General features: G+C 42.9%; 1 long non-coding RNA gene across 1 annotated transcript; it reads right to left on the bottom strand.

Annotated features, from left to right (window-relative positions):
- Positions 1 to 10,375: 10,375 nt before the first annotated feature.
- On the bottom strand, positions 10,376 to 25,807 carry LOC122528206. The gene is made up of 3 exons (XR_006306515.1): positions 25,661 to 25,807; positions 21,698 to 21,702; positions 10,376 to 10,386 (listed from the first exon to the last, which is right to left on the bottom strand). It is a non-coding gene; the product is annotated as an uncharacterized LOC122528206 (long non-coding RNA).
- Between the last annotated feature and the right edge of the window lie 467 nt (positions 25,808 to 26,274).

The following is a 26,274-nucleotide window of genomic DNA, read 5'->3' as shown; positions in this document are numbered from 1 at the left end:
ACGTTCACCTTATCGATCAATCCTCTCCTCGCCGCGAACCGTAAGTTTCCTCTCTCTCTCCTCCTGTCTTCCTTTTATTTCTTTTTTTTTTTCCTCTCTTTCGTCCTCTTCTTTGCTCTTCGTCTGGATTTTCTTGCGCGTGTCTATGGTCGTGTCTAGTTGCTGGTACACACGTGGTGCGGTTGCCGGACGAAACGTAGCGAGACGTTTCGCGAAGCGTGCTTCGATGTAAGTGGCGGCACCTTTGACGATATATATATATGTATGTATAAGACAGGATGCGAGGTTTTCGTTACATTTTACTGGATCAAATTGAATTTCGCGCCGCGCGAATTGGACAAAGTGGTGCTACTTGAAGAAACATTAGGATTGAATTCTTGACTCCCTGTGTTTTTGCTGCTGAATTGTTTCTCCCCTTTTCTTCTTTAACGGAGGGAGAAGGTTTGATAGAATTATAGAATTAATGAAATTAGTATTGTTAAAAAACTAATGAAATTAAGTAACTAAAAGTTTTATAAATACCCTACGTATTTATAAATATGTAATTAAAACGTTTAATATTATGTCGAAATTTTACTTTTTAATTGCCTCTGTTAAATATTAAGTATTATTATGTTAAATATTATTTCTAGCTTTTTGTCTTACTTCAGTATATCGCTTGTACGTAAATATAAAATGTGTCAAAAAAGAAATTTCGTTTCCTTACTATTAATAAAAGAATTTGCAAATTTAGCTATTCATCTTCTCATCGTAGATAATTTCTTTATTACTGTGTCAATTCAAGATTAAGTTTCGTTGAAGTTTTCCTAAAGTTATGTTGTACAGTTGACATGTAAATTACACGAGCAGTTTATTCTCACAATAATTAATATCTATTGAGAGAATTCTTTTTTCAAACTATATATTGAACAATTCTGCGTAACGTAATAATACGTATTATTACATTAAAATACAACATCCATTTCCAACACAGTTCAAATGATTTCTTTCTAAAACACTTTTCGATCTAATTGGAAATACCTTCGAATTATTTTTCTCTTTTTCTCTCTCCATCTCAATTTTTTCAGCTTTCTAAGATTCTTGCTTAAGTTTTTTTTCTTGCTTAACTTATCTTTCTAAGCTTCTTGCTTTAAGTTTTCTCATAGGAATTTGCTGTGATTTTCAAGCTAGGATAATCTCTAGGCTAGCTTTGTTCCATGAACCTCTTCCCGGGTTTGGATTAATAAAGAAAATGGTCTTAAAATCTCAGGTTATTTGTAAAGATTAATTATTAGTCATGGGGTATTTACACTAATTGGAAAGTTAAGGTATTCTTAAACTCGTTTTTTTCTGACAGGCAGAAGATGAATGGTGTTTTCATTGGATTATGAAGAGATAATTTTCGTTATTATTTTATTACTATTTGTTTCATTTCTGTGTTTTTTTTCTGGCTAGATTATATAAAATTGGTTATGGAATTTCAGATAATTATATTTCAGAGAATTTCATTGCGGTTATGGAATTTTCAGTATTTGATGCGATTTTTCTTTTTTACTTTTCACTTTTCTTCATTTGTATAATTATCATATCTGATTCTATATCCGTTGAATTCAACTCCTACAGATTGTCCCAAGTTATCTATTGTACCATAATTATTCATAGCAAACGACAATGATTCTTAAAAGTCAGTTCGATACACAAAAATACACGTAACGCGACAGTTTCTAAAAAAAAAAAGGAGAAAAGCAAACCATTTCTGCTTTCTCAGAAACTTCACGCGCCAATATCACTATGGCACAACCCGAAAATTCAATTCTAAAACGACTAAGTATGTCACGAAATAGAAAAAAAAAAAAAAAATGGAAAACACATTATTTCTCGTATTTCGAAAAATTATTGCCCAAATGAAGATAAAAGATATCTTTCAACCCCGTTTCAAAGTCATATTTAACGCTTAGCCTCTCCTTAGTTATTCACACGTATAGAAAAATTCCCACGGAGAGAGCTCCACTTTGTTCCAATGGCAAACTATCGAAGATTTCAGCCGTCGTGGCGTTACGGGGACCAGTGACGTCACCCGGACTTTCCTTCTATCGCGACCTCACGAACGGCGGCTTGAGGAAGGTCAGGGCTATTCTCTCGACCCCGAAACCATTCCGTCGTGTGTATGTGTCGTGACCACGCATGGCCGTGGCAAGATTCGCTGTCGACTATGCCGGAGACGCGCGTGTACGTTACGTGCACACGCATGCATGCACGTACGGGCGTAGCGAGGGGCCTCGTACACACACGTGAATAATCGCATCGCGTGTGTGCAAACGTTATACACGGTCGGTGTATGTGCGCCTAAGCACATAAGTATAACCATAACCGGCAACTTCGTGAATGGAGGAGCGACGAACGATCAATGCCCCCCCTTACGTTTATCTACCGCTTTTATGTGCGTTTCACTGGCCGCCGTGCAGTCGTGCAGTCAGCTCGCGCGTTTCTGGACACGTATTTCCCGGCCGTTGATGCAACCATCGGCGATCGACATGCCTCCTCCTGATCCAGTTCTCTCGATCGCGCAAAGATCCAAAGATGAGAGAGAACGGACATTGTTCGTTCCGACGTTTTGACGACATGAGATATTCGTAGGCTGAGGATGCGAAGGTAAAAGCACGCGCGATTTGTATCTAAAGACGCGAATGTCTTTATTAATCTGAACTCTCGGCGTAGAACAAAAGAATGTCACGCCGTGACTGTGTCGAAGTGGCACGTGGGAAATTAATAACGCCGACGGATTCTGGTCTCTGGTAGCTTGTAATCAGAGAACGACGGAACAAAATCTGGCTTTTTTGAGAGGTTTAATTTTTAATTTTTATATCAAAATGTGTAAAGTATCGGTTTTTTTTTTCTTTTTTAAAAAAATTTAATGTTTAATTTTAATAAAATGTTCGAAAGTAGTTGTAGTTATCGCAGTGTATAATTGAAACGTCGAATACATTATGCAGTGGCTAACAACAGAAAATTTAAAAATCCAGTGACAGGAGATGAGATAGAATTTTTATAAAACATTTAACAAGAGCACCGAAGATGTTCGTGTTATATAAACAATATATTTTTATCGTCAGTAATTTTGGTAATATTTCCATTTTAGTATACATCCGTTCAAAGATGTATTTTGACTACTTAAGTTTATTATTAAAAATGATACAAAATTTATATATATATATATATATATATATATATATAAAATTAACGGCTGCTCCAAATTTTTTCGTAACATAGAGTGCATCTCAGAATAAACGTTACTAACGATGACAAAAGAATTTTTAAACAGACGGACATCAGTCTCAAACACATTCTTTCGTCCACCGTATACAATTTCACGTTAATTTTAAACATCGGAGAAATATTTCACGTGTATCAACCTTCACGTAGTATAAAATTTAACTGCCAAAAGAAAGAGAAGAAGATGAGAGCGAGAAAAAAAGAAAAAAGGCGAGACGGTTGTCTCTCGGTCTGAGAAACAATTCTCATCCTTTGATTCGAGTCTTCAACCCCCTTTTCAGCCGAAGGAGAAAGACAAACGCCTCTACCCGTTTAAGTCTCTGCCACCTCTTTTTCTTCCCCTCGTCTTTTGTCCCGTCGCACATACACGCACGGATGGTGGCCACCTCGCGAGCTGGCCAGCCCGCAGAAATGCAAATAGCGAATTGTTCGCGGCCCCGCTCGCTTTCAATGTCCGCGCACGAGGTGTTATTCTTGTCCGTGAATTACCCTCGGACGCCTCGCACGGATACTCCTCGAATTTGCATACCGACCGTGGAAACTGGAAATCATTTCGCTGCACGACCGGCCACGTATTCCCCCTCTCAGAGCCTGTCATTAGCCTCGTAAAGATCATCGAAAAGAATCCACTCTTGTGTTTGGGGAAACACGATCGATAACGCTGCTTCGTATTATTATTCCTTTCATCTCGGAACACCCTTTACGCTCGCAACAATAGACACTTTTAATTTCGATCTGTTACGTCGACGATTGTTCCCATCGTTCGTTTTGCAACGTCGAGGGTAAATTTCCTTCGTTCTTCGGAGTGGTCTACTCTGTACATGTTTCACATATTCGACAAGATCTTTCTCGCGTGTACATTCTGCAGAGTTTTCGCGTTCTCGCGAATCTCTTCGAAATGCGCGAAACATGTGCAGTCTGTTGGAAAATAAGTGGCAAAGAATTGAAGTGGTAGCGCAACCGAGTGCCTTATCGATCCCCAGAACTTGCGAGTGAATCTTATTCCCAAAAATATCGGGAATCTTAGAGCATCATAGGTGATAGTGTTGAATCAACTACCAAAATCCATCAGAAATCTATCGTAACGATGGAAATTCGACGAGTTAACGGCCGAGGGAAGCACTTTTCCTATCGGTAACGATTTGTTGACTTAATTGATCCCGCTCAATCGGCCCGATGGAAGGCAAACGTTCGCCTGTCAACGAAGCTCGTTCCTCGTTTGGCAAACAATTTTATGGCGGATGGGTTTCGACGGTGAGAGTAATAGACACGTACACGTCGCGTTGCCCTTTCTTTCCTTTCCTTTCCTTTTTTTTTTTTTTTTCTACTTGTCTGTTTCTCGCGCCACAGTTTTATCCGAGACTCGAGAGAAGGGGCAAATCGTTCGATCAGGTGTGCGGCGATTTAATGCCGCGACGTGCATCGAGCGTGAGATAATAATAGCTCGTAGCGACGTGTACGTGTAGTTACACCGGCTACGTGGCGCTCGGTATAATCCTGTTTACAGATCGCAACGCGTAAACTGCAATGGTGCACGATCAGCTGCTCGCGTTTCGTGGATTTCGCATGGTAGGGGATATTAAACACGATCATAAAATCGGGCCGGTTGTCGAAAATTTGCATCGTCTCAACGTTTGAACGAATCGCGAAAATTTATGATGGAGAAGATAAGGATTCAAAATCTTCGCGATTTCCAGATAACTAACTATCGAATTTTAGTTGGTTGATTCTCTTTTACTGAGGAACGTTGCAATTGGCAAAAAAAAAAAAAAAAAACAAGTTAGAGTTGGCATTTTATATTATATTTCAAAATTGTTTGACGTCGTTGGTACAACGTTGGAGACATTGAGAATTCAATCGATGTTTATTGGCAGTTACTTAGAATATGGCGCGGAACGTGGAAAACTGAAAGCATCAGTATGAATTACACTGAAACTCAACACTCAATATCTACTCTAAACGTTCCCACCGAGGACATTAAAATGTATCTCAGGGAAACGACTGTACGAAATTGATTAGTCGACAAAACACTATTGGCACAAGTTCGATTGGTATCTATGTCAACAACTATACTATTAATGTAATGAATAACGAAGGAAGGTGGCACGAAAGACTATACCAAAGAGATTTGCCTACTGGTTACAAGGGAATTAGGACATGCCTGTGAATGACAACTTTGTGCGAAGTGTTTCTGTTCAAACGAACAATGGCCAATCGATGGCGGGTGGCAGATTGAGCGAATGTGAATGCAGCTCGGCAATTTCGCCGACAGTTTTTCGGGTGTTCTATGGTCATCCATGAAGAAGCAGGTGCTACATGTTCGTCCGACATCTATTGGGGGTCGTTGGACAACGAAGGGATCTCGCTTCTCCTCTTCTCTTTTGCGCTTTATGCCTGTGGCCTGTTGCGTGTTTCTTTCCGCTTTCCTGGTCCCGGTGCTGACCAGTGCTGATGCTGAACGATGAGCTTCATGGTTAACAGGTTGCTGGAACCTGTCTACGTAACCTTGATCCTCAAATCTATTTTCTCTCTCTCTCTTTCTTTCTCTCTATGTCTTGGCACCATGATTCGAAAACGCGATTGTCGTTGATATCGTATCGACTGGAGAAACTGAGGACTGGGGTCGTATATATTGCAAAAAGGGGTTGATATTGGGTAGTTTTTGAGGATCGTCTGTTTATGACGTGGATAATTGCTTACTTAATGTTTTTACTTAATGATCCTTCAGTAGAGTTTTCGACTTTAACTTTTTAGACGAAGTTTGTGCTTCAGGAATATCTACAATTTCTTTCAGGAACTTTCGGTAACTTTTTTAGGAATACCTAATCCTTCTTTTGAAGAATATTAATAGGGATAATAATATTAGATCTTTAATATTAGATTAACGAGAAGAGAAAATAAAAGTTGAAAGCAATCCGATCATGTATATCAGAAATTAAAGAAAGATACAGCATACGATTAAAGACGATCCCGCTAAATTATTGTGCAGTACCAACAAGTACTGGCAACAATGAATCGCAGCTGTACTATAACGAATCTTGGCCAAATCTAATTACGACGGTTTCATCACAGGATTAATGAAATTTTAATGTATTTCATGCGACAACGTATTCGTAAAGAATTTCGCACAATTGTCCAAATGTCATAGCGAGTAGCTGTCCATCAAAGAACGTAGAGCGATCTCATGAAATTCACCACCAGCTTGAACGATCCAATCATCCACAGTCCTAACTGTTGGCGTGATCTTTCCTCCCCTTGTTCCCTTCAGCCAGCATAGTAATCGCGGGTCGAGCAGTTCCCGGTTCCCATAGTTTCGCTGGTTAGATAGTTTTTCGGCCGATGCGGTTAGTCATTAAGCCCTGGCGTAAATGCGCCACTCGAGGACGGTCCCGACGGCGTCCCTCTTCCACGATCTGGCGATCGCCGAAGAGGAGAGGGGAACGAGGGACACGCCGAGCACTCTCTAATTGCGGCTAATTTCGTTAATTACCGTAGAAACGCAGCGCGCGGCGGGCCCCACTAATTCGGGGGTCCTACATTGTGTCTAGACTTTAAACAACATTCGCGCATCCTGCCCGATCCCCTCTCGCCCCTTTTCGTCTGCCTTGTTCCTTTTTCCATCTCCTTCAATTATCCTCCGCCACTCGTCTCAACTTTCGCCCCCTTACCATATCTTTCTCACAGCTTTTCTTTCCGCTGTACCGACAGAGTTCCTCTCGCTCGCAAGTATCGCGTTCGCACGTTCTCCGATTCCGCGCAAACAGGCTGCCGAGTTTCGTGGAAATTTATATTTCGAATATAAAAATGAAAAATAGAAAATAAGAAAAATAGTTATATATATATATATACACACATGTTCCCGTCCATAAGTCACCGGACACTTGCTTATTTTGATCTAAACAGTTACTAGAACACAGATATACTTTTCCGGATTAATTTTATTACACAATCTTGTTATATGTTACTCTATTCACTCTATTTTATAATAATACTTGAAGACAAAACTGACATTTAACGTATATGGTCTGAATAAGTATTTCAAAGTATATCGAAAATAAGTATATATATTCAAAAAGTCGAATCGATGTATTTTGGGATGAATTGGACAGAAGCCTTCAGAAATGTGTCCAAAATCAAGGAAAAGACTTATGGAAGAAATTCGAAGAAGCGTGGAAAGGAATTCATCCCGAAATATTAAATCAAAATTAAACAGAAGTATGCCACGGTTATTTCTGGCCTTCATATTTGCACGAAGATATAAGATACATTATATACAACTTGGTAAAATTTTTGACATATAAACATATATGACATGAATATAACATATATAATATAACATATATAATATATATATATATAGAATATAACATATATAATATATATAGTGTTGTATTTGTTTTTCTCGTGTTACATAAATGTACTGTAAAAATCCGCGTGTAATAATTTAAAATAGGCCATCAAATAAAAGATTGGTCAGGTTGGTTAGAAATATTTTCGAAAAACAGTTGCAGCCAACGGTGGCGGTCTAATTTCTCAAACTTTCGATGTTCCCCAATGAGAAAACACGGGCATTTTCGTAGTTTGGCGTGAAGATTGAGCGGCTGGCGAGAGAAAAGAAAAGAGAAAACGTAAACAGCGAGTTATGGCATCCTGGAAATGAACTTGTCGGTTCCCTCTGATTCTTATTGGAATTCTGCTCTCCGCGCGGCTATTATTTTTGCTCCCCCGAGTTGGCTGCTGCCCGATGACAAAGGGAACGGAACACGGAAATTGCAAAATGTGTTTCGCAAGCGATATTAATTGAAGCTCGATACGCACAACAGATCCGCTGAAGTGGCGGCTTGCATGCAAATGATTCAAGCTCTCGTTGATTTTAGATGTTTATGCAAACTAATGGTTCCATTTGGCAGCTAAATCGGTTCTAAAATTACATTTTGCTAAATCATATTTCTGTTGCGATAACTGACCTAATTCCTAAGAATCCGAATTCTCCTTCTACTGGACGATCGATTCGATTTCTCCCAGTCGATTTAGAGAAACCGATTTTTTAAAATAATTAATTCAAAACCAAGGACAACGTCAATCTCAATTATCTACAGTTGATATCAACTCCATTTATTCGAATCAAATTTTAATCACCACCCGATTAAATCAGTTCTTGCTGCTGGTTGAATCCAAATTGTCTAAATCTGAACTTTTATTGTATAACCGAAAAAATCGCTAGCAGAAGAAAGAATCGGTGGACTTTTATTACATAAATTCTCATTGTAAAAACTATTTGTCGTCCGAAGAGTTTCACCGCAGTACCTCATCTTGCTCGATCAATTGATGTAAAATTTACGGGACACTGCAACAAACCGTTCGTCCGAACACGACCGAACAATCGTCGTGATCATCTGTTCGTTCGAAAAGCGAGCGCATAAATTTTACATTACCTTCGTCGTTGTTCGCTGTTATCCCATCGGAGGAGATACGAGTCGTTAATAAAATATTCACTTCGACTCTGAAGGTCTAACGAGAAAATTTTGAGAACCAGCAACGACGACGGCCGGACGTACAGGTAAATGGAAAACTGTAGGAAGATTTTCTGAAGAAAAATGAAAGGCTTGAGAGAGAGAGAGAGAGAGAGAGAGAGAGAGATAGGTGTCTCGTGAACTTAAAAATACTCTGGCTGGTTTTAGACAAAGGATTGGTGAGATCCTTTGACTCGCCTTGTGGCGCTTAGTCACGAGGACGCAAGAACAATATTTTACTTTGGATACCCATGGCTTGGCACCTGCTGTCGAACAATTCTATCACCAGGTTCAGCTACCTGATACATACAATCAACACCGATTCTCCGTTGAATTTCTCTTTTCTTTCTCCTCCTCCCCCCGCCACCCCCTCCCTATCTCCCTCCTCTTCTTGTTTGCTCTTGATCCCAGCCAATCCTGTCGTCTCTCGAAAGATCAGGATCATCTTCGTAAGATGCCGTAGGCATGCAGATTCCGAGAAGCGGACGGGGCACAACGATTCTCTCTCCAGCTTGCCGTTGCTCGATTGTTGCCCGGATTTAACACAGATTCGACCAGAGTTGAGGAGAGAAAACGTTTCTGCGTGGCTGCGAGTGAATTGTTTGGATCTTGCTTGTTTGGTCTGTTCGTTGGTACGATAAGGAACGACCGGGCCAAGAGTTAACTTCGAAGAGAATATTTGCTGCAGAGAAAATTCGAAATTTCGTCGTCTGTGTATAAAGGGATAATTCCCCTCTGTCGCAACAGATGATCGTCCCCAAAATTTTCAGCGAAACTTATAAACTACTTCTACAATGAAAAGTTGTCCTTGCCCCGTGTCTAAGGCTAATATGCTAATAAAGAAAATTCTTCAGTCGCGGATTCGAGTTCGCGTTCAATTCTCACGTGATTCGTCATGCAGAGCCTTCGCGGAACGCAGGAAATCGCGCGGGTGTAGCGCTGTAGAACGCTCGAACCGTTTCACCGGGACAAAACCTGACCTCACCCTCGCCCGACGAACGCGAGCCCGTCAGAAAATTACGTGGTCTCACGCGCGTGCACACGATTCGGAGGGTCGTCGCCGACGTTGCGTGTACGTCGAGCACGTACGAAGGGGTGGAAAAAAAGCAACCCCCTCGAGACGAACGAGGAGGAGACGTTGTCTATCCTCGGCTCGTGAGACAACACGCAACGTTGCCAGGTGAACGGCTCTTTCGGTGAGCTCTGCACGCGGGAAAAGGGTTGAAGAACAACGTGAACGCGGCATGGAAGAGGGAGAGAACGAGAGAGAGAGAGAAGAAAAATGTCGTTAGCGAGACGAGGAGGCACGAGGCGATGGCCAGTGGGCCGCGCGCAACTTTTCAACCGGAAGGAAACCGGACTGACCAGACTGCCGGGCGCCTCTCCGTGAGTTGCACCCTTCTTCTCGCCTCGACGAACGCCAGCCACCGACCTCCTTACCGATCACCGTACACCGTTGCCCGGCTCAACCGACGACAGGATCGTCGTTACAACCACTATGCCCGAAATCATAAATCTCGTCAAACTGGTCGATGTTTCGCGATCGTACTCCTCGGTCGTGCAGGGGATAAATAAAGGGTTGGGGTAGCTTTGACTCGAATCGGTGGTTGGTGCTCTTGCGCTGTTGCTTTGGATTTTGTAGAAATCGTTGGTTTGGATTTTGTAGAAATCGTAGAAACTCGAAAAAATTGTGGAAATGTTCGAACAGTTGTTCAAATAGTCGTCAGATAATTGATGAGATGAGCTTGACTTTGTCTTCACCTCGTTTGATCTTTCACCCTTTGTAACAGAAGATGTTGAGGATGAGGTATTATAGTTGTCGTCATTAGCTCATATAATTGCGTAGATACTCTATTAATATTTTATCAGTTATGGCTGTCATCGTCACCGAACACAGTCAGGCACATCTGATTTCAGTTTTTCACAAAGTTGTTAACTGTTCCCGTATATTATAGTATATAGAAAGATAAAGAAACATATCTAATATATCTCAGCTCATAGAGAGACAAGTCACAAAAATTCATATTTGCATATAACACAATAATTATCTAAATTAATACAATATGTAATACAATAATTATCTAAATTGCTCAGACTCAATTTATCATATTAACATTTCCTGCATATTTGCGTAGAATACAATAATTATCTGAATTACTCAGACTCAATTTATCATCAAAATCAATTTCCACCGTGCGAGAATCCAATTCTTGCGTGTAGTCAGACGCACATCGCTCTGTCTCTCTCAGTGACATCGCACCACTCTATATACCGCGTACATAATAACGTTGATGGCCAAGAACATTGTGCATGAAAGAAAAAGGAAAAGAGAAAAAAGAACGAAGGAGGAAAAGAAACATGGGTGTTACTACCCATAAGAAACCGACAAAAACCCACAGACAGGCCATCATTCACCGCGCATGCCACCGTAAAACACGGCACTCCGAAGGAGTCAAGTTCGCGAGTAGAGGAAGATTGCCAGGAACCGGAGCGACGAATCGAAATCAAAGCCGAATCTCCCGCGTTTTCTTCTCCGTTGCGCAGTGTTTCACTGCCCGCGGAGAAATTTCCATACGGATTTAACCGGCACGGCTGCGCGAACCAGGCTCACGTCCCTTCGAATCGGACAGTTTGCCGAGCAAAACGGTCGAGTAATTTCAAACGATTTTACGGCCAGAGCGAAGCAGCTGCGTTGCATTTCTTTTCGCGCACGGCACGAGAGACGGATCGTCGGCTACCGTGTCGCTGTTTCGTCTCTTTGTAATATTTCTCTCATAGTTCCGAGCCACGAACGAGCCAGCGGCTCAGCGGCGACATGGAATGCGTGGAGCTGAGGCCGCATACCGGAGTATCGCGGTGCGTTTTGACGACCCCCATAAAACCGCGCCGGTCCAGGCAGCCATCGCTCCGTGCTCTTTCAGCATCTTGATTTTTCTTTACTTCATCTTCTTTTCTTTTCTGTTTTTTTTTTTTTTTTTCTTTTTGTCCTCCGTCTGCTGCACGAATTAACCCCCCTTCGTGATTTTCTGTTCAAGCTTCTTCAATTCTGTCGCATCGCATTGCGCAAGAAGCACCGAAACGCGAGGTTATTAATCTATCGGTGGATAGAACTTGAATTTAAAATTTCGAAGAATTTTCGTAGAACTTGCTTTCTCTTTCAAATTTTATGATTATGACTCGAACACAATCGTTACGCTACACCTTACCTACATTCTTTTATTTATTTTCGTAAAATGACCTCTTGTTAATTGTTCTTTACTTAAAATTAACTAAATTCAAACAGATCGAACACTTGCTTGAGCAAGTTTCAAAGTCTAGATTTTCTCAAAGATGGAAATTCTATTCTACTCGTTCTCTCGAGTAGAATCACCTCCTAACCTCGGTTGTACCACCAGTTACGCGACTTTCTATATAAAAATTTTAAGGAAGCGGCTTCGTGTATTTCTCACTAGGCTAGTTTTCACTGGTGTTAGAATTCGTGTTGCGTAGGAGTAAAAGGACAAGGAAAATTCTATGATGCCCAATAAGTGCTCAAGCAAGTTCGATCTTGTAGCTTATCGCGTAGACTTTTTGCATAAAATTTTTTTATCTAAGTATAGAAATATTGGGAATCCTAGAGAAGTAGTTTCGTGACGTCACTAGGAAATATAAAGTATCGTGCAGAAATGTGAAAAAGGAAAAATCAGAAATATAAAAGTATAAAAGATAAAAAATGAGTAAAAAAAAAAATAGATATAGAAATATAGAAATATAAAGCTCGTCGCGTTATATTTTCCGCACCACGTGCAAAACTAGACGTTTCAAAATTCGATACAATTCGATTGCAATAGAAACCAATTCCGTATTCGATTCGCCGTAGATATCTAATTCATATAATCCATTTTATGATACATAGATGTGAACGATGCTCCGATATCTCAATAAAAAGAATTCCCTTTGACAAATTTTGATCAAGTTCCACGAGTGAAACGAGAACTAGATTTAATTACTTGGTGTTCGAGATGATTTTGGAGTAATTTAAGGGGCAAACGCTGTGTAGCCGAAGTCCGAGCGAAGCGGTGGAGAGATTGTGCAAGACGATAGCAGAGATCGGAATACACCGAGGCTTTAAAAGTGGTTTATTATATCGTATATTTTATCGAGCACGAATACAGTGGGAGGTTGCCTCTCTTTACGCGGGAAATGTGCCGGAAATTAAACTTTGGATGGAAGAAAGTGTTTAGAATATGGAGGATGGAGAAAGGATACGTGGTGAAACGTGTCGGATTTGAATGAATTTTTCATAATAATAGCTGGTGAAATCTGAATTAAATAAGTAAATAAAAAAATAGTGCAATATATTTACAGAGATGTTTAACTTGATTCAATGGATTACACAGTTACAGAAACATACAATTCGTTCTGTTTAGTTTTATTTCTGGATATACCAATAGTGTACAAAAAACTCGGAAAAACTTTGAAATTAATTTTTTCTCGGACGAAATCTTTATTCGAGAAAAACCAAAAAAAAAAAAAAAAAAAAAATGCGACGACCAAATTAAATCGTGCTCCTTCAACGACTTTCACACTTTCTGTTTCGTGCCACAGTGCGAACTCGTGCGAACACCTCGACTCCACGATTTTCTCGCAGCTCTTTATTTCGTCGACACGCCACCCCCGTAAGAATTCACGATTCATAAAGAACAATGAATTTTTTGGAACTGCGCTAACAGGGCGGGTTCTGTTCCTCCCCCAAAAAAAGAAAGAAGAAACAATGGAAAAGAGAGACGGCGAAGGAAAAGTGATTCACTGGAACGAAAGAAGGAATCGGTTTAAAGTCACTTTACGAGTTTCCCTTTGCGACGAGACGAGGCACCTGGCCATCCGCAGCTCTGGAATCCTGAAACTGCAGTAAAACTGACCGAAGACAGAGCCGTGAGGGATCCCTTTTTGAACGAACACTGTCTTCTCCCTTTTTGGTCCATCCATTCACAGATATCTCCCCGCCCGGCTCTGTTCTGCTCACGTTTTGACCCTTAAACGGCCGGTTCAACCCTCCTCGAACGCGGCCGCTTGCTTTTCACCGATCACAGTCTTTCAGCGTAAATGTTTTGATAAAATTATCAGAGACAGGTCCTCTCGATCCATTACGATTCTCAAGGTTTCTGACGCAAATGTTTTTTTTTTCTTTTTCTTTTTCTTTTCATAGAATTCATTTCCAGATTAACATTCTAATGAGAATCGGCACTCGGTGTTTTCTTTCCTCGTATTGAAAGAGGCGTATCTTTGAAGAAGCACCATTCGTAAACATATCGTTTACAATTGTCAGCCAATTTGCATCGTGAAACTCTGCAAAGGAATTCGAAGGATTCATAGTTGATACTCTTTCTTCTTCCTCCACGATTGATTTAATTATTTATGAAATTTAAAGGAATCTAATTTTAAATCTGTTTCATTGCTCGATGTGAAATGAGTACAATTCTGTGCAACAATGTACGAGGGAAACGGTTAATTAATGAAAAAAAAAAAAAAAACTCGATTCGAAACAAGACGTCGCAATTAGCTTTGATTCTAATAAGCCGATTAGCGGACGAAAACAAGGCGCTTGTGGAAACTTCTGCGAGGCCTCGTCCATTTATCTTCGTCGCGTTCTTTAACAACAACGAACAAATCGAGCTAATTAGAGGCCAGAGTGAAGGCCGCATCGACAGCCGTCTCTGACGTCAAACGAATTAACGGGCAAACGTTTCGAAAGATCACGGAAGGTGGTGGAACAATGTACACGGTAACACGAACTCTCCTACGCAATTTCGTAACACGTGCGTTAATGAAGTGTTAACACACGATATCATTAGAAACGGCGTACCAACGGAGTAAAAACATTGACATTTTACGTGATCGTCTCTAATGAAGCGTTTAAACCGAAGAAACGACGAATAGTGCCTCCATACGTGCCATAAAAGGACAGTGTCTTCTATAGCTGTGTAAACATCCCGCGGAAACTTGTCATCCTCGTTCAGAGAGCCGATGGAAATCTCGCGTTCTTGCGTTTTCTAGTCATCTCTCGCGCAAATGATCGCTCGTACAGCCGCGACACAGCAAGGACACCAGTAGCCGAGCACAATGGCGGTTGCCGTCATTTCGCGCGAGAAGAAATACCGGTGCTCTTCGTTGCGCTTTGCAACAACCTTACAATGTTACAGACGTACGCGAAAGACGCGAGCGTGGAAATGAAATTCTCCACCGGGTCGGAAGATTTTCAAGCGTCCACCTAAAACGACTGACAAAAAGAATGCGTGGTGAGACGTTCGGTTTCCGTTAACGAGACGCGACGAGTCACCGAAAACGCACTTGCTCCTTTGCTTGACACTCGTCGAAATTGACGTCCCGGGCTGGACGTTGGCGACGCGAGTCACAATTTAACAGGTTCTCCTGGAAAAGGAGGAAATCATGCACAGGCACACCGACGAAACTCTCACAGAGGGGCGCTGAGCGGGCTGGTCGAAAAAAGGAAGGAGAACGAGGAAAGTACGCAACGAAGACGTCTGCCGGCGTCTCCTGCCGTCGGAAATCCTGGATCTTCGATCGAGTCGGGCAGACGATACGTCCGGACGAGCGAGCGAGCGAGCAAAGAGGGAGAGCGAGAGAGGAGGTAGACGCGAGCCTACCCCTCGGAGAGGAAAGTTTACCGGAAAGATATCCGGGAAGTTGCAAAGCAGGAGCAGCCGACTCGCGTCTCTACCCCCACCCGGCTGTTCGCGGTGTCTCGGCAGAGTCGTTCTCGGCTTTTGCGCTGTCGCGGCAGCGCTGTCTTTGGCCAGCCGCAACCGCGTTCAGTGGTGGTGGCAGCGATTCGGGTCGCGGAGGGAGAACGACTCTGCGAGTTCCCCCCTCTCCCCTTCCAAGCGGCTAAACGCAGCATCCAGGGTCGGCGAGACCACGCCCCGTCGCAGAATCAAAACACGCCCAAATACCCCCACTGTCGCAACAGCGCAGCTGCTGCGACGTCCGCGGTGGAGAGGGGTGCGCGAGCACGGCTCGGTGTGGTGGTGAATCGAATGGTGGGGGCAGTCGAGACACGGAGCACACTCGGCCGACCCGGTGTCGTGGAGGGGTGGAAGCGGCCGACCGCGGAGGGGCGGGGAAGCGAGCAGTTCGGCAGCGCGACCCGACGTGGGCACTTCGCTGTCCGGCCTTTCCTTCATTAAAATATTATTCCGTGCGTAGAGAGAGAGAGCCGCGGAGCCCGGCGAGCCCTCGCCGCCGTTTACACGTCACGAGAAACGCACTTTTACCACCCCCTCGTCACGGGCCTCGCAACGTTCGCGTTTGTCGCGAGGGGTTGGACGCGGTCTCTCGGAGTTGGTTTTTTTTCTGCCGGTCGGACCGCCGCATTCGTCAACGAGGATTATCGACAAGTACGCGCTACGATCGAGCAAAACGGTGTTTCTCCAAAAAGTATCTGTGTGTCCATCCCATCAGTGCGCGGCTCGTTCTCGGAACTCGTCCCGTCGTCCTTTAAGTCAGGCTGCAACGAAACTCACGACCCAAGGAGCAATCGAAAAAAAAGGAACAGGCACGACAGATATCGCTGCGATTCGTTTGGAAATGTTATGAATTGACGGTATCCCATCCCATTAAGATTCGCTTGGATCACCTCGTTGAGGAAATCGGTATACCGAGAAGCAGGTCGTCGCAAGCAACGAATGACCAGCCACGGCCGACGACAGATCCTGCATCACTTCTTGGACAACGGAGTCTTCGGCAACGAGTGCGAAAGTGTCGGGACGTGCACAAATCTGAAAGGATAGTTAGCGTGGTGTATTCTGTAGTCTGATCTTCGGATCGTTCTTCGGCTAGTTTTGCCGTTGAAAACTGTGTCCACAGCTCTCGTATATTATTTCATATTCCCCCTTTTCGTAGCGTTCTCGTTTCTAGCGTACAACCTAAGCGCCGATACGCGTCTCATCAAGAAGAAAAAAAAGAAGAAGAAAAGAAAAAAAAAAACGCGCAACGTGACCAACGAAAGCTAAAAGTGTCTGGACATCCAGTTTGATCGCTAGTTGTTCACTTGGAAAGAAAAGCAAGAAAGAAAAAGGAAAAAGAAATAAGAAAATATAAATATCGTGCTTCGATAGAAGGTAGTGTTAAATTAGCCAAACAACCAGAAATAATAGTGCAGTGGGTCTACTACTTGAAGAGGAAACTGGCAGCCAGCGGGATATGAACCCAGGTACGTGCTCATTACGCAGGATGTAGATCCATTGTTAGTGTTCTAGTTCGTGTTATGATCAGTGCTTATCATCTTTAGAGTGACAAATTAATACTTGCTGAACTCGTCGATATTCGTAAACGTCGACTATCGTCCGGGACAATCGCGATGAAAATTAGACACAGCATATACCTATCCATCTACCGTGTTGTGACGTAAAGTGAGGCTTTTCCACATAATCATGTTCGTGTGCACGATACGAATCGTTCTAAAAGTCGTTTCCTGGTTGTCGAATTGTGAATTGAGTTGTTCCTGTGATACTCTGTGTAGAATCGTTACGTAGTAGTCGAGTTCTTAATAGTTCAGCCTCTGCTGAAATATTCTGCCGTAGTTGGTGAAGATCTCTTCCATTTTCAACAATACGTTCCCTCAATACGACCTTCTTCTTCGCCGTGAATCGTTTCCAATTTAACTCGACTCGTGTCTCCCTCGCTACACGATTGACGAAACTTCAAACAGTGCTTGATATTCAAGAAAATGTCCAAAGTGTTTAAAATCCAGATACCGCAGAGATCGTTCACTTTATTCCGAGTCAGTTGTCGTGGCAGTTGTTCGTGGAGAGCTGCAGTTTACTCTCAGACAGCAAAAGAAAAACTCTATTATCCTTCAGTTAAGCTTTGTCTCGCTCTCACCCGGTGAAAGATATTTCCACGAATGGAGGAGACCGCGTATTTCTTCGTCAACCGTGTGAAAACCTTCGTTCTGCACTCAATCAGTGAGAGACACGATTTTAGAAAGGAATGCCATATCTATCCGTTATCCGCTAATTGTCTCGTAACAACGATAACAATCGTGTCGAACGTTATGTTCTCGGAGCAGCGCGCTGGAATTCGCCGGTTCCACAGGGAATTCGACGAATTCCCCGCGTGTCGGGTCGGTCCTCCCTCGCGTCGAAATTTCAACCGGTTCCGGTTGGAACGGTTGGTCCCGCGTTCGTTCGTGCGCTCGGGGAGGTGCGTGCAACGAGCGGCGGGAACGCGTTGGAAACGCGTGCGACACGCCAGATTTCGATTCGTGCTCAGATAAGGAAACCGGTATTAGGGACCCTCTCGAGCCGGCGAGCCGTGATACGCTCGTCGCGATTTAGATATCCAGCCTTTTGTTTACCAACATCGCGTCGCCGACGAAGCGGAGGTGGCACGTCGCGATTAGGACTCGCGGCAAGAAGAAAAATTATCCCCGCGTAATCAGGCTCGTTCGATAACGGTTCCGTTCACAGTGATCGGTGTCGAACTGACGCTGTCGACACTGCGTTTCGTTGCGTCTGAGCTTCGAGTGTCTCGCTACGAGGAAGGAAACTGTGCGACTGTGTGTTCACGGTGTGTAGCTGCACGAAAGGGTGAAAATTGGAAGGAAAGTACGATCTTGCGTTCGAGCGCAGTTAGTTCAAGACTCGATGTTCCGAGCCGAGTGAGAGTGACATCGGCAATATCGTTTGCTTCGAGCTTGATTCTCTCGACAATTGGGAAATACGAGAGCATTTCCGATATACGAATTCTTTTCGGAAAAGACGTTGAAGACTATTGGTGTCTCTGTTATTTCAGTCGAAGAATAATTTGACGTATTACGTAGCTTTCTGACACTTCTTGAAAGTCTAGAGTGGACGAGTGACGTATTACGTAGCTTTCTGACACTTCTTGAAAGTCTAGAGTGGACGGGTGACGTGTTACGTAGCTTTCTGACATTTCTTGAAAGTCTAGAGTGGACGAGTTATGTCAAGTTACAAACTCGATTATTCAAAATTCTGGAAAATAGAGTTCTATTAATCATTCTGTTTTTAATTGCATTTTAGTCTTCCCGTCAGGGCTGTCAATCTGCATTCGAAACAGAATTCAAATGTAGGTACTCGTTCGACTGAAACTAATCAACCCAAGATTTCTTCGAGATCTCCTTCGAAAATTCAGGGACACACATTATCCGTCTCTTGTTTCTCTCTGCAGTTTCAACCCGCAACGAAAGTGTATACAGCAGAGAAAAGAAAACCGTTGAGACAGTCCAGTTCCCAGGGGAACTCCATTCCTCTCCGATTTTTAACAACAAATTTTTACCAACTATTCAGTTATCTGCATCCAGAGACGCAGATGCAAAGGTCAGCGAAGCTTCGATGTTTCGAAGGCGAAGCGTATCCGTTCCGGCCGCTCATTGTTACACGAGGCTGTTCCGGCAGAGAAGCTGGCTCGCTGGTTGTTTCCATAAACAGCGAATAATTCGGTGCCGCTTTCTAGCGAGCCATTGTGGCCAATCTCCTTTCTTCCTCCTCCTCCTCCTCCTCCTCCACCACCGTAACGAGTAACGAGACGGAGAAGTTTTCGCTCGACCTACGGGAACGACACACTCAGTTTCAGCCTGGGGTTTGACCCCGGGTATGCTGAAAATGCCTCCGGTTCCCGCGAGGCATTTCCCACGTCGTCGCGACATACCATCCACTCCTCTAAATCGAAGCCCGGCCGAGCTAATTAATCGCGATTAACCCCTTGCGCTGGCGACTGGTTCGCGGACCATAACGAGTGACCGAACCGTGCACAATAATTCGTCGCTTTCTTGCCCTTTTCTACTCATTTGTTTCATTTGGTTTACATTTAAATATATACTTGAAACTGAGAAAATGTTGCCATTTGCACGTTTAAGCGCAGCTTGCCCGCTTAGGTTCGCCTAGTGTGTCGGCTCAGCCCGCGCGCGATGCGTGCGCGATTAATTAAAAGGCCCCGGCGCGCGGTTTCCATCTGCCCGGGCGCTTTCTCGAAAGACAATTTACCATCGGGGTCAACGGTATCGCGTTGCCCGATGGTCGCGCCGCGCTCGTGCGTGGCCAGCCTTTATTCGTCGCCCACGAAGCCAGCCTGGCTGCCTCCAGCGGCCGACTAATTAACCGCGATTGATATACGCCCGGCCCCGCGCGCTAGATCGCCGGAGAGCGCGCGCGCAACCACCATACCGACACCATACCGCATCGTTATGAGGGAATCTCGAAATTTATCGCGACACCGGACACCATCGCAGCCGACGACGCTGCGAGAACGACCCGTTTGGCCGACGCGCGCCAACGACCCGCTCTCCCCCCTCTCACTCACTCCTCCCCCCGTTCTCCCCGCCTACAACTCGACTCGCGATGATCGAAGATTAGGAACCGAGCGAATGCGGAAAGTCGAGATAACTAGACTATGGGTATTCGTGCAGGTTTACGGTGTTCGCGAGAATGCAAAAGATTGGGCAGAATAGATTGGTTAGTTGTTATTAACAGATACTGTGGATATTTATGCATGTTTCTGCAAGAGAGAGTTTGTTGCAACGTGGTCTACGTCTGAATTATTTCGCATAATTCTGTACTTGTGTTTTCTCTGTACCTTGAAATTTTATGTACAAGTATAAAAGTAGACAGTCTGGTGATGGATAATTTAGCCTGTTTTTTCTGTCGATCAGTGTCTAGTCTGTTTGATAATTTGGTTTTTTTTTCGGACGGAACTTGTTGTTGAATATTCTCGTAAATATCTTGGAAGGGGGAAAAGGCAGTATGTATCTACTCCGTAATTAGAATCTCAATAGAGGCGTTAAAATTTTCGAGAGTTATGGGATTTTTTCCTAGTTTCGCTTGTTTGAAAATAAGACAAATTTATTATTTCGTTGCGAGAGTAAATATTAATGGTATGGTAAAGCTCGTATAAATATTGAACGAATGAAGTAAAAGATGATGTAAAAAACATTCTTGAACTAAACTAAACACGAGTAGTGAGAAGATTGCGACAGCTTATTATATTACAATGTCGGACTCAAGTAAAATACATTGTACGTATTTTTGTGATGTAGCTTGTTATCCATCTTAATGTTCGAGTACTTCTTTCGCGATGTTCTTTCAAACATCAAAGTACTTCCGAGCACATTCTCGAACGCTACAGTTGCATGATCGAGTACCTTCGCTCTTCACGTTAATTCTTTCAAGTGACTGTCGAACGAAACTTTTACATCAAAATCTTTCAGATTCGTATATCTGTATAAAAATTACTTGTCAGTGAAATTTTTCTTCCACAGAAATTAGTGAAGGATGGCGAGTTTTTAGAAGATTTGGAAAATCTCGTGAAATGGTAATTCTCAGGATACGACAGGTTTTCGTCAGATAATGGTCGTTATTGATATCTATGGAGGATTATCGATAAGATATTTCATGGAGTACTTCACTGTCTTCTTTTCCAAATACTTGCGGCGATAAGTGGATTATGTGTTCCAAGATATTTCTTAGATAGGAAATAACGAAGAGAAATAAGTGGAGATGTTTCTACGATGAAACGCGTTCTCCATTTATCTCGTAGCCAATTTTCTTCGTTCGTACACTTGTACGCCAGTGACATCGTTTGCTTTAACGCGAAAACATACTGGACGTGATTATTCGTGGATGAGAATTTTGCTGAATTGTCATCGTGAATTGTTATCAAATTAAACTCTTTTAATTAATTAATTAATTAAACAGGATTAGTTTGGAAAAGAGATTAATCGTGGAATGCAAACGATAGGCGAAACATAAATTGACATTGACGTAATCTTGTATCGTAGGTAATAACTATCTGGAAAATTTTACGAACGTTCGTTTCATCTTGAATTGGTAACAAGAATAAGATAATTTCTTTAATTTAGTATTCTATCTAAATATAAATCATAAATTTCTCCTATTCAACTCTTTTATGGTGACATCTACTCTCAGAACGACTCTTTGCAACTTGTATTATAAATCATGAGTCTAAACTCTGCATACATAATTTGAATTGAAATAGATATACTTATACTACTTGATCAATTTCAGTGTTGACTACGTCTCATAATTTCGATACATTTTCCAATTTTCCATCATACTTGTATCGCGTTCGTGAGTTTAGAACATGTTAAAATTTGAAGAGACATAATAACTTCCTTAAGTTAATATTCAAACTGTGACTAATTATATTTAAATTTATACTTGCGATATTATTTACAATGTGTCAGAGAAATATGGCTCCTCTTTCGCGGTTTATATTCGGATAGAATGTTAACTGAAAAATTGTTTATTCTCTCGTTAATAACCCAAATTGGAAGTTCCCTACATTTGCATTAATTCACACGTTTCAGAAAATTATTCAGGCAAATCTGAAAACAAAGTGATGCTCTTCTGAGCAGGATCGCACAGAAAAATGGCCATAATGGCCAGTCGACAATTTTTGTTTAGACATTTCACAGATACAAAACTGTGTTTTTTAGAGAAATAAATAATTCTTCGTCAAGTGGACAACTGTTGTAGCCTGCTGTTTCTTTTACTTTAATGTCTCATTGAAATCCAACTGATGATGGAAATTTTATGCTTCAGTCGTCGAATAGTTCTACCGTCAAACTGTCGAGAAGAAGAAAACGAACTATAGCAGGGACTAAAAGTTCACGGTACGGCAAAATGTCGCTCGTCCGCGGATCGCGAGCGTTCGAGATGAGTCGAAATCTCAAACGTGTACATCGGAACGCCGTGGCATCTTTTCTCGCGTCCTACCTTCGGTATTGCGGCAATTTGTTTACCGAAACGCGGAGATGTTTGCGGGACTGCAACGCTGTTTTTCCCCCGGGGGCTAATTAATCAGCCATAGCGAAAAGTCCAGGGTTACGCGCGTTTCTCTACGCGCGCGGCCGCCTCGTGAACTAATTAGAAGTCGCGGAGCCGCTCGCCTCCATCCATAAACGAGCGTGGTACCGATCATTTCGTAACTGAATTAATTAACGGGCACACCGTTCACCGGGCTCTCGTTAACGCTCGTGATTGGTCGATCCCAATCCTAGCTGGGCGAAAAGGGAAGTTGGCAGTTCGACGAAGAGAACCAGGTTCCGGTAGCGTGATGATGACGATCTTCGACCGGAATGGTGTGGTCTCCTCGGCTTTTTAACTTCTGCCGAGCGAGAGGATGATCGAATTTGTGGGGGACAAATGTTCGTTGAAAGATGGTCGGTGCATAACGAGTTTGAGGAAGAGGGTAGTTGAATACAGTCTTTGCATTCAGCGATGCATTCTTCATTTCGCCATTCTTTCTCGTTTCCGATACATTGAATTTCACACTAGAATTACCAATTTACAATTTCCCATGGAAATTTTATACATTTGTAACAGCGTACTTTTAGATACTCGACTGATTTTTGATGAAATATTATTATTAACAAATGTTCGTTGAAAGATGGTTGGTGCATAACGAGTTTGAGGAATACAGTCTTTGCATTCAGCGATGCATTCTTCATTTCGCCATTTATTCTCGTTTCCGATACATTGAATTTCACATTTCACATTGAATTACCAAAATGACCAATTTACAATTTCCCATGGAAATTTTATACATTTGTAACAGCGTACTTTTAGATACTCGAGTGATTTTTGATGAAATATTATTATTAACAAATGTTCGTTGAAGGATGGTTGGTGCATAACGAGTTTGAGGAATACAGTCTTTGCATTCAGCGATGCATTCTTCATTTCGTCATTCTTTCTCGTTTTCGATACATTGAATTTCACACTAGAATTACCAAAATGACCAATTTACAATTTCCCATGGAAATTTTATACATTTGTAACAGCGTACTTTTAGATACTCGAGTGATTTTTAATGAAATATTATTATTAACAAATGTTCGTTGAAAGATGGTTGGTGCATAACGAGTTTGAGGAATACAGTCTTTGCATTCAGCGATGCAGTCTTCATTTCGTCATTTATTCTCGTTTCCGATACATTGAATTTCACATTTCACATTGAATTACCAAAATGACCAATTTACAATTTCCCACGGAAATTTTATACATTTGTTACAGCGTATTTTTAAATGCTCGAGTGATTTTTAATAAAACACATTAACAAAATTGTTTATTTCCTTTGTCGTATTGTTAATTTCTTCTTGCACTTAAATTTCTTTGCCGCAAACATTATACTTTGGTTTCTAGCGTTAATTTGAAGCGTTTGTTCTTGAAATCACCGTCTGAATTTATCTCTACGCTAAAAGAAAATCAGACAAAAGTCCATCAGTCCAGCAGTCAACCAACTTCTGCTTGATTCTTAACAATCCTAATTGAACCCACTGCGTTCCTTCGAGCCGAGCCAAACTGAAGTTCAATCGTGCACAGAGTGAACCGCGTCTCTACAAAATGGCGAAAACTGTCTCGTTTTTCGCGAGTCGCCCGTTAGTTCGTCGACACCTGGTTTCCCTCGAACGGTTCAGTTCGGGTCGTGGTTCTCGCCAGAACGAGGGGCAGGTTCGAGTTCAACGAGCACTCGAACAGCCCGTCCGCTGGCTGGGAAACGGGGAGATACCTCGATGGGAGGAGGAAGGGGTTGCAGCGGAGGGACGAAAAGAAATCAGCGAGATGCATTTAACAGTTCCCCGGTCGTTCTCGCGATAAATCATTAGCGATTGGTGGAAGGAATATCGCTCGGTATAATATATTATCGTCACTCGGCCCATAATTTAGACTCGCGGAAGAACGGCCCGACGCGGCGCAATTAAAATAGTAATAATTTATTATCTTGCTTCGCACGGCGACTCGTGTTTACGCGCGAGCGCGCGGTCGTGCGCGCGCCAACCAACACACGATACTCTTTCTCTCTTTCTCTCTCTTCATGTTGGCTGGATATAATTGAAAGAACTCAGTCCGGTGGATATGTCCGAAAAACTTTCGTCGAGTGTTGAAGAGAGGAAGAACAGAGAGAGAAAGAGAGAGAGAGGGAGTCGGTGCGAGGGGAAGAAGGGAGGCAAAGAGAGAATAGATTACCTAGAGAAGAGAGAGGCGAGGAAACGTGAAGCAAGTTCTCCGGAAGAATGCGAGAGAGTTGCTTCGTTATCGTCGCGGGAAGCTCGTTCCATTCAAGACACAGAAAGAGAGGGAGAGAGAGAGAGAGAAGCACGAGTTATCTCGTCGCGTTCATGGCGTGGCCCGAATCCGACGGCGCCGCGCATTGAAATCACCCGTGGCGGGCCACCAACATAGCCGGAAATAGACGCGCGCCCCGCTCGAAACACCGAGGAAACCCGTCCTCCTTCTCCTCCACTGTTTCGAGGAGAGAAACCTCTCGAAAATGCCTCTTCGTCGTATCATTGTTGCTTCCGTGTGTTCGCGCCATCGGGCTCTGTGTTTGATTTCTCGATCGAAGGCGCCAAATTATTAAATGCCAACGACGCTCGTTAAGTAATCTCCTCTGGTCCGCGATGAAGAGAAAGAGACGACGAATTAATTCGAATCGTTTCACCCGCGCGCCTCTCCATGAATATTTATATCGACGTCTCGTACCGCGTGAGGTTACGTGGAAAAAATGGTTCCCGAAATGTGGTCGACTAGGTAGGATGGTCCTGTTGGCAGATAAGCGGAGATTTAGAGCGTCGAGCGAGTTTGTACAAGTCAGGTATGAGCGATAGATTCGATGTTTCGGCACGATAACCGAGAGTATTGTTGTGACAGAAGCGTGCGTCGGATTGGTTCGAGCGATTGGCTCGGCGATCAGTTGCAGTGTTCGTTTACGTATTCACGAATTATTTCAAATCTAATTGCGTGTAATTCCTTGCAACGTCCTCGTAGTTGCGTTAGCGATTACCAGACGTTTATGCAAATTTAAACACATAAATATTCGCCCCGCTGTCCGTACCCGTTTTCACACGTTGAAACTTCCAATACCGTCAACGTCGGACGTCGTTGTATTTCCATACAAATTCCTGATCCGATGATTGCGGACCAAGCGGTTAAAATACTCCTCTTTATCACTCCATAACAAATTGATATTATAAAAAGAACAAGAAAATATTTGAATGCCTCAAATATTTTCAATAATCGCACAACCTCAGTTTTGTAATTTTTCTCACGCGATCGCTTCGCACCTCGCGCGTTTCAATTTTTCACAAACTGCAGCTATCTAACGTGTAGCTTGAACGCGCAATTACTTATCGCCGATACTATCAGGGAACGAAAATCAAAGAAAAGAAAAGGAAATCCTCTCGTCTGCCGTGTAATTCAAAAAAAAGAAAATAATAATAAAAAAAAGAGAACGTCCCGCGATTCGACAAACGATATGAGAAATCGGCTCGGTCGTAATTACGCGAAATCCACGATGCTGGAAACGGCAGGCTGGACGGACGGGTCGGTATATATATCGAGGACAGACGGCGTCGGTAATCATCGTCAGGATCGCGCGTAATGATGCACGGGGGTCTCGCATGGAGACGCCGCGCCGCGCCGGATCGGATCATGGCGGCGAGATGGTCGCGCACGTCCCGCGGACGAAA

Source organism: Frieseomelitta varia, unplaced genomic scaffold (assembly GCF_011392965.1).
Source record: "Frieseomelitta varia isolate USP_RPSP 00005682 unplaced genomic scaffold, Fvar_1.2 scaffold_247, whole genome shotgun sequence".
NCBI lineage: Eukaryota > Metazoa > Arthropoda > Insecta > Hymenoptera > Apidae > Frieseomelitta > Frieseomelitta varia.
Note: the sequence above shows the minus strand (reverse complement) of the source record. Positions and strands in the feature narration are given on the sequence as shown.